The sequence below is a fragment of the Entelurus aequoreus genome, linkage group LG17 (genome assembly GCF_033978785.1).
Source record: "Entelurus aequoreus isolate RoL-2023_Sb linkage group LG17, RoL_Eaeq_v1.1, whole genome shotgun sequence".
Classification (NCBI taxonomy): domain Eukaryota; kingdom Metazoa; phylum Chordata; class Actinopteri; order Syngnathiformes; family Syngnathidae; genus Entelurus; species Entelurus aequoreus.
The window spans coordinates 9,846,676-9,856,371 of record NC_084747.1 but is presented as its reverse complement, the minus strand read 5'-3'; the positions used below and the strand labels follow the sequence as shown (position 1 = coordinate 9,856,371).

General features: G+C 38.6%; 1 protein-coding gene across 1 annotated transcript in view; it reads left to right on the top strand.

Moving 5' to 3' along the window:
• The window catches only part of LOC133632307 (gastrula zinc finger protein XlCGF17.1-like), a 607,858-nt gene that overhangs the window by 553,969 nt on the left and 44,193 nt on the right, over window positions 1-9,696 (top strand). The window lies entirely within an intron of this gene.

Below are 9,696 nucleotides of genomic sequence, written 5' to 3'. Positions count from 1 at the left end.
CGAGTCTGGCTTCATACTCCACCGTAGGTAGGTTTAAAAGACTTTGTCCACTTCTTGTAGCTTCATGTATCAAAATGAAGTTTATAAAATAATAAAGTGCATATACACTTAGGGATGATGTTTGATAAGAAATTATCGAGTTCGAGTCTATTATCGAATCCTCTTATCAAACCCGATTCCTTATCGATTCTCTTATCGAGTCCAGATAGGTGGTTGTATATGGGAAAAAAATACAATATTTGGTTTAACAAAAGCTCACTTTTATTATATTAGAAAACAATTTAATCTAAAAAATAAATAAATATTGACTGTTACCCCCCTAAAAAAAGAAAATAAAATAAATAAATATTGACTGTTGTTACCCAAAGTATATTAAGTGGGATTTTTCATAAAAACAAATATATACAGTAACACAAAAACAAGCTGTCTCTGTGATCACTATAGTTGTATAAATAATAATATAGTGTTAAATAAAATCAGTCCCTTGGGCACAAAACTGAAAATAATACAGCTCTCCAAAAAGTGCACTTCTGCTGCTATTTGACATAACTGTTTGTTACGATGCTTTGACATTTTTGCACTTTATTTCTTTATTGAAAGAAAATTCTATGAAGAGAAAAGTTCTTTGCAAATGTGGTTACAATGCTAAAAAATGAAAAGTTAAAGCTAAAAAAAGAAATACACTTTATTGCGTTAACATTATTTAAGATGTGATGAGCTAGGGAATATAACAACTACACTACCCAGCATGCAACGGGAGTGGCGAGCATGCGCGGTAGCCCCGAAAAGTGTTGTTGCATGTCGTCACCCGTGAAAGTAAACGTCAAGAACTCAGCCAACACGCCTCGTCTGCATTATTTATAATTAGACAGACAACACATCTACAGTGTGATTTTGTTTTGTTTACAAGGAAAGAAAAACAAAAGTTAAAAAAGGGAGATGTGTTGTATATATATGTATGTGCTGCGGTTGCCTTAAGAACGTTGCGACAGCTGCCGTAAAGAAGGTGCGTTGCTAGTCTGGTTGCTATGTTTCCGGTTGGTCGTAAAAGTGTTCATGTGTTTGTACCCTGCTCAAATCTCTCAGTAAAGTTATTCATTGGATTATACCTTTTGTTTTGAACTTTATTACACCTTGGAGCGCTTTTTCCCGTCCATTTTTTTCCTGCTTTCGCTATCTGCGCCTAATGACTGAGCTACGTGACGCCGTTTCTTGTGACCATTTCTGGTCGGGACGGGATTCGTTCCGAGGGATTCGAATAAAGAACCAACTATTTTCTTTACTATAGTGGTCTCGATAACGGGTACCGGTTCTCAAAAAGGGATTCGAGTCCGAGGACTCGGTTATTTTCTTATCGAACAACCGGAAAAACCGGTTTCGAGTATCATCCCTATATACATTACCGTTCAAAAGTTTGGGGTCACCCAAACAATTTTGTGGAATAGCCTTCATTTCTAAGAACAAGAATAGACTGTCGAGTTTCAGATGAAAGTTCTCTTTTTCTGGCCATTTTGAGCGTTTAATTGACCCCACAAATGTGATGCTCCAGAAACTCAATCTGCTCAAAGGAAGGTCAGTTTTGTAGCTTCTGTAACGAGCTAAACTGTTTTCAGATGTGTGAACATGATTGCACAAGGGTTTTCTAATCATCAATTAGCCTTCTGAGCCAATGAGCAAACACATTGTACCATTAGAACACTGGAGTGATAGTTGCTGGAAATGGGCCTCTATACACCTATGTAGATATTGCACCAAAAACCAGACATTTGCAGCTAGCATAGTCATTTACCACATTAGCAATGTATAGAGTGTATTTCTTTCAAGTTAAGACTAGTTTAAAGTTATCTTCATTGAAAAGTACAGTGCTTTTCCTTCAAAAATAAGGACATTTCAATGTGACCCCAAACTTTTGAACGGTAGTGTAGTTTAAAGACTACGGCAGAGTAAAAACACTGCAGGATAGTTCCACTCATCAGCGTTCTTCAGCACAAAAATGTCCCACAAAAGTTCCTGAAAGTCGACATTTCATTTCGTTCTTCTTTCTCTCCGTTGTCAAGTTTTTTGCGATAGAATTACACAAGAAATAAGAAATTAATTATGTAAATGTTTGAAACAGAAACTTTAGGAACTGTGTTCAGCCAATCAGCGTACGACAACACAGCCCGCCTACGGAAACACTCCAAAAAACTCTGAAAGGTTCCTGAAGAAATAAGTCTACCAAGATAGTTTTTGGTGGAAACACAGCGGGTACTTTATTTAACCGAGTAAATGGGAATGTTCCTGTAAAAGTTCCTGCGGTGGAAAAACGCCTAGTTGTCCTCGTTTGGGACATACAGTGCCCTCCAAAAGTATTGGAACTGTGAGTCCAATTTGTTTATTTTTGTTGTAGGCTGAAAACATTTGGGTTTGACATCAAAAGATGAATATGAGACAAGAGATCAACATTTCAGCTTTTAATTTCCAGGTATTTACATCTGGATCTGGTTCACAACTTAGAAGATAGCCCCTTTTGTTTGAACCCACCCATTTTATTGAGAGCAAAATTATTGGAGCATGTGACTGACAGGTGTGTTTTGTTGCCCAGGTGTCTCCCAATTACATTGATTAGTCAAGCAATAAATAGCACGGAATGTCTGAGCTAGGGATGGGCGATACCACACTTTTAGGATTCGATACGATACCGATACTTTTTCTTGCATTTTCATCGATACCGATACCATTAATTTCTTATTGGCAATTTTTGTCAGTCAAAAATATTATTACTATTGTTATTATTTAAGACAAATCACAAGACAAATACAGACCATTTATACCACATTTATTATGGTCAATATATAATAAAAGTAAAATTAAAATAAATATGAAAAATAAATTAAATATAAACAAAAATATACACATTTTAACTTTTCTTATTTCTCAAAAAAAAAGTCTTGGTAGAAAAAGCTTAAAAAAACAATTATTCATAGCAATGTTATGTTTCAAACCTCTTTGTGGAAGTAAACTTATAACACTTCTCTGAAGCAAAGTCAATAATTTCCTTATCACAATAAACTAGGATTTCCTTGTCCTATAAACCTGCATACGAAAGACAGTTCCCTGAGAAAATGAACTTGGAAAAATGATCTACAAAAATGTCTGACACCATCACACCTTTAGTGTACTCGAGATATGTCGTCACACGTCACACTTTACTGAAGTCTCAGATTGCAGTTCAGGAAAAGTAACAACGCTGTCGGCTGGCTGTGTGTGTGTTGCACGTTGACCACGCTCATTCGCTGTCTCCTGTGACGTGACTGGGCCAGCTCTATACTCTGCCAGGTACAGGGCTGTCCCAGCACATAGTAAGTTAAGTAAGTCATCAAAAACATGTGAAAGTGCCGTTTTTTTGGTTTATATCAATACTTTTTTTTAGAAAAGTGATGCCAAATGAGTAGCGTTTGAGTATCGATATATCGATACCACAGGCTCGATACGCACATCCCTAGTCTGAGCTCAGTTTCAGATTGGGTAGGATAGGTTTTGCTTGTGCAGACTGCAGTTAGAGGTGGAACCAACATGAAAACCAGAGAGCTGTCTATGGGTGAAAAAGAAGCAATTGTGAATCTGAGGGAAGATGGACAATCAACAAAGCCATTGCACAAACATTGGCCATAGCCCAGGGGTCGGCAACCCGCGGCTCCGGAGCCGCATGCGGCTCCTTGACCACTCTGATGCGGCTCAGCTACATACATGCCGACCCCCCCGATTTTCCCAGGAGGTTTATGGATGTCAGTGTCTCTCCTAGATAACTCCCCAGGGAAAAAATAATCCTATTTTCACTCTAATTACTAAATAAAGGGCGTGCCCTAATTGCACTGCAGTAATTGTCCTCTATAGCATTTACACATACAGCGTGCCAGTCCAGTCACATGTTGCATGTTGTTATTACTTGCACACACAGGAGACAGCAAAGCATACTTACTCATCAACCACACAGCTTACACTGACGGTAGCCGTATCAAACAACTTTAACATTGTTACGTTACAAATATGCGCCACACTGTGAACCCACACCAAAAAAGAATGAAAAACACATTTCTGGAGAACATCCCACCGTAACACAACATAAACACAACACAACCATTACCCAGAATCCATGCAGCCCTAACTCTTCCGGTCTACATTATACACCCCCGCTACCACCAAATCCCCCCACACATCAACCCCCCCCCCCCCCCCCCCCCTCTCCGTGTGTTGGTTGAGCGGAAGAGTTAGGGCTGCATGGGATTCTGGGTATTGGTACCGTCAGTGTAAGATGTGTGGCTGCTGAGCTAGTACGCCTTGCTGTCACTTACGTGAGCAAGCTGAAACTGCATTCTACATGTGGTCGAATAGGTACACTTTTAGGGCAGACTGTAGAGGGCGCCAAATGCAGTGTCATCACGCTCTGATATTCGGGAGTCTCCCGGGAAAAATGAGAGGGTTGGCAAGTATGACGCTATCAAGTGCCATTCATTCAAAACTCGCAGGCTGCACTAACATCAAATTTCCACATTAAAGTGCGTGCCGGTGCGTGTGTCGGAGACCCCTGGTTAACATAGCACAAAGCATTTAAGCTTTTTATGCGGTGTTTTTCATTTTAGATTTTGTTTTGTGGCTCCCATCACTTTCTTTAATTTGTGAAACTTGCCAAAATGGCTCTTTGAGTGGTAAAGGTTGCCGACCCCTGCCATAGCCAGTACAACCATTTGGAATGTCCTGAAGAAGAAAGAAATCACTGGTGTACTAAGCAACAGACGTGGAACAGGTAGACCAAGGAAAACATCAGCAGTTGATGACAGAAACATTGTGAGAGCTATAAAGAACAACTGTTAGTGACATCAGCAACAACCTCCAGAGGGCAGGAGTGAAGGTATCACAGAAGACTTCATGAACAGAAGTACAGAGGCTACACCAGAAGATGCCAACCACTCATGAGTAAGAAGAATATGAAGGCCAAGATGGAATTTGCCAAAGGGTACAGAGATGAGCCTCAAAAATTCTGGGAAAAAGTTTTATGGATTGATGAGACGAAGATGAACTTCTTCCAAAGTGATGGAAAGGCGAAAGTTTGGAGAAAGAAAGGATCTGCTCATGATCCCAAACATACAAGCTCATCTGTGAAACATCATGTCATGGCCTGGGCTTGCTAGGTTGGGTTGCTATCAGCAAAATTCAGTCATCAACAATGAACATTAATGAACTAATGAACATATGCACATCATTTATTCAGAAAGTATAACTAACAACTCATGAAGATAGAATACAATTAACTGCAACATGTAAGTGTTAAAAAAAACACATTATTGTTTTGTCTTTTTTGAAGAATTTATTAAGAATATATGAAAAACCAGTGTTTAAGTTCACTTTGGAATTCAACAGTGAGGTGCACTTCCTCCTTTAGACAGCGGGGGGCAGCATTGCCTAGTTTACAGCAACGCCCAAGTTAGCAGTGCACAACAGGGAGCTCCTTTCAGGTCTACTTTAAGCTCGTTCGGTTTTGATTGATTGATTGAAACTTTTATAAGTAGATTGCACAGTGCAGTACATATTCCGTACAATTGACCACTAAACTTATTGGGGTGTTACAATTCATGGTAACGATTGCAAACGTTTTCATCTGCTCAATTCTCATGCCAAACAAAGTATCATCGGTAAGGGGAAAAAAACGGTCAGCTATTTTTAAGTTGAAAAACAATATGATGAGGTTATATATACATGCTACATAAACAATGTATGAATAAATTAGATATCTATATATCTTATAGACTGTATCTCTGTTGCTGCAGCAGCAGAGAGTTTATTCTGTCTTGACACTTTGTATTGATATGTTCTATTACATTCTTCCCTTAAATGATCACGTTTACAGTCATTGTTTTATATGTATTTTTGATGTATGTCGCTTTGGATAAAAGCGTCTGCCAAATACTTCAACATAAACATATATAAACACCTGAAAGTCTTTAAATCTGGACCTGTTGGCTTTTACAATCTTTATCTTCATCATTTAGTTCAACTTTATGTTATTCAAGTATGACATTTTTAAAAATGTAATTAATTTCATTGACAAGCAATTCTATTATGGTCATACTCTTGTTTGCTAGCGGCTAGGATTTCAATACTGTTGAAGATCTTTGCTCCTTCTCAACTCTGTGGTAATTAATATTCTTTTCACAAAATACAACCAATAGTACATTAATGTTTAATATTAGTTGTGAAAAGTAATCCCCCGATTCCCATTTTCAACAGTCCGCTCATTTGAGCAGGAAAACGCTGAACACCATCTTTGTTTTCTACCTGTCAACTGTCAGTTTAGGCTGCTCGCCGGCTCCTCGTCACCACTTCAAGATGGCGGCCCAATTTCTCGCGTCACAGCAGCCAATGCTGCGTCCACTTATAACATGTCTATGGGCACTCGCGGTTACCGCTCCCTCACTTCTCTCGCCCACTCACTCACTGACGTCACTGACCTCACATGCTGTCATATTTTAAAGGGCAACACACATACACACACACACACACACACACACACACACACACACACACACACGCTATATCTCATAACAGCTTTCTTCAGCACAATGGATTTGACTTCTTGGCTTTTAGAATATCTCGCTGACAGAAGACACAGCCCTGATGGGACTATTTGAATATGCACATGATGTTGAGCGTTTTAGAGTTGTGAATATTAGTAATCTTAGACTTTTTGAGACACTTGTGATTTAGGTCTATATAAATAAACATTGATTGATTGATTGATAGACTTAGACAAACTGTATTGATCCACAAGCATAGGTGCCGATCCCAAACAAAAACCGCGCATGCTCAGGTCCCTTCAACACTAATGCCCCGTTTCAGGGGCGCCGCTAGGGATTTTGGGCCCCATGAAAAGAATCTTTACAGGGCCCCCAACGCAGCGGCAACATTATAATTTCATCATCATTAGGGGCCTCTCTGAGCCCCCCTCCATCATGGGCCCCTAGAATCCGTTTCCTTTACCCCCCCTTTTCGGCGCCCCTGCCCCGTTTACACTAAAAGGCCCTCGTTTACTCTCCGGCTAAGGTTACCCAGGGTAAATCCCACCTAACCTTATCCGTGGCCCCGCTCCGTCCGCCGGCGCAACGCAACCTAGTACGCATGCGCGAAAAAAAAGAAGAGAAAAAAAAAGAAGAAAAAAAAAAGAAAAGAAAAAAAAGAAAAGAAAATCCAATCAATCCAATCCACTTTATTTATATAGCACATTTAAACAACAAAAATGTTTCCAAAGTGCTGCGCAACAATATTAAAAACAATATTAAAAACAATAATCAAATATTATCCTTAGCTCCACCAATGACTGAATAAAAACAAAAAATAAATAAATATAGAACCAATATAAAAACAATATAAAAATAAATATGATTAAAACGATTTTAAAGGGAAAAACCAATTAAAACAGTAAATAGAAATCAAAATCTATTTAAAAAACACACAGGGGACAACAGAGGACCACACAACGCACGTAGTGTTAAAAGCCAAAGATTAAAAGTGGGTCTTAAGACGAGACTTAAAACACTCCACTGTGGGAGCAGTTTGAACATGGAGGTGCAGAGTGTTCCAGAGCTTAGGACCAACCACAGAGAATCCCCTGTCTCCCCTGGATTTAAGTCTGGTCTTGGGCACCACGGTCTGGGAAAAAAAAGCGTCCATCTGCTCCAGACTCTCCGGTAGATGACTTTACTTGACTGTGAAGTTGTTATTTAAAAGAGTTATATTGTAAATAGTTTGCTGTGCATTTTACATTTGTTTGCTGTGTTTTGTGTGCACGTTTTTAAGTTTAATTGTATCTCCCATTGGCGTTGTTAGGACTATTTTAGGGGGGCTTAAGCCCCCCTAAAATGTTCTTAAGCCCCCCTAAATAATTTGGTGTTAAAAAAAAACAAAACAAAAAAAAACTTTTTTTTTTTTTTTTTACAAATACATGCCGACATATTCATTATAAAGTGGCCCGAATATGAGTTTAAATAAATAATAATATAACCTGTCATTATTCACTCAGTTTCCCATCACTTCATAGCGTAAGGTAGAGAGCCCCTTTAGTGCGTCGGTATCCAATCCATTCCACTTGTTCATATAGAAAATGCCCACATCACTCAAAATCCAGTCCGCATTTTCTCTGCGACCTTGCTTGCGGTCCTGCAGGTGTACGAAGCACATTAGCACACAGCACTGCAGAACAAGAACCTTGTGTCTGCAATTGTAAATAATTTAGTTTTTAAGTTTTGTGTTTCTTGTAGAATCTATATAAAGTAGTATACATTAGCCTATTGTTAAAATAATGAAAACAAAATAATTAAATATATTTGTTTTATTGTATTGTTACATTAATAGCTGTTGTATTATTATAGGATGGCTTGTTAAACATTTCATAGGATTTTCAGGGGGTGGAAAAACCAAGACATTTAATATAAAAGGTAAAATTAATAAATACATAAAAAGAAAAAGAAAAAAATGGTTAAAAGCCATCGTCCCGGGGAGCATTTAATTTCGTCCCGTGCATTTTTTTTTACCGTCCCCGGGACGACGGGACTACATTAATCTCAAGCCCTGGAAGTTACATTTTATTGTTTGCATTATTTGTTTTAGCATTGCACTTTGAAGATGGTCCCTCAGCTCTTTGACAGCTTTGGCTCTTTTTCAGATCAGCAGACGGACTCTAAGTCTTTCTTATTTACAGTATATATAAATGTTTCTCATTTCTATTCAGACTTCCATATATATTTAATTTCCTTAACGGCTTGCCATAATATATATACATAAATATATTATATACAAGCCAAATTATCCCGATCCAGATATTACTTTAATTCAAGTAATTAAGTAATATTTCCAGGGCTTGAATTCACAACCATTTTAGTCACATATGTGCCCAAAATGTAATCTGTGCAATTTCAAAATATTTGGGAACAAACAATTATTGTATTGTGAGCGAAAGTGGTGGCATTAGCCTCTATGTTGTGAAGTAATAACATAGAGGCTAATGCCATGACTTTCATTGTGTTTCAGAGTATCTCGAAGGATCATGCAAGTAATTGTTTCTTGTTGATGCTGTAAACAAAATGTCACTGTGCAAACCCATGTTTGTTGTTGTACTGAACATAGATTGAAAATAAACCCACTGAAATAATAATAATAACAATGAATAATTTCTAAGTCTTTGTTAGCCGTTTGTGAAGTTTTGTGCTCGTGCGCTACGTTCGCTCGCATCCTGCATCTCCTGGGGGCTAAGCCCCCCCTGTCCTTAAAAGCTAGTGACGCCCCTGGTATCTCCTTTGAACAATATCCAGTGTTGTGGTATTTCAATGAGCTGGAATCCAGTGTGCTGTGGGGCCTGTTAGAATAATTATGTATAAATTATCACACAACTCTTATGCTTAATGGCCGTTGCTATAGTTATTATCAATTGTGTTGAAGTATTACTTCTCTATCTGTGCAAAGAGACGACTTGCAAATCCAGAGATTGGAAGACGTCTCGTATCAGTGTCTGTGTCCAGGAACGGCCTGCTGACTGCCAAGGCTGAACACCGCCGTGACGCAGACAAAGCAGAGACAGGGCGATATCACGACTGTCAGCACATTTGCATTTTTGTATAATCATATATTGTGTCTGGGGCTGCTGATTACCCCACCTCCTTCAGC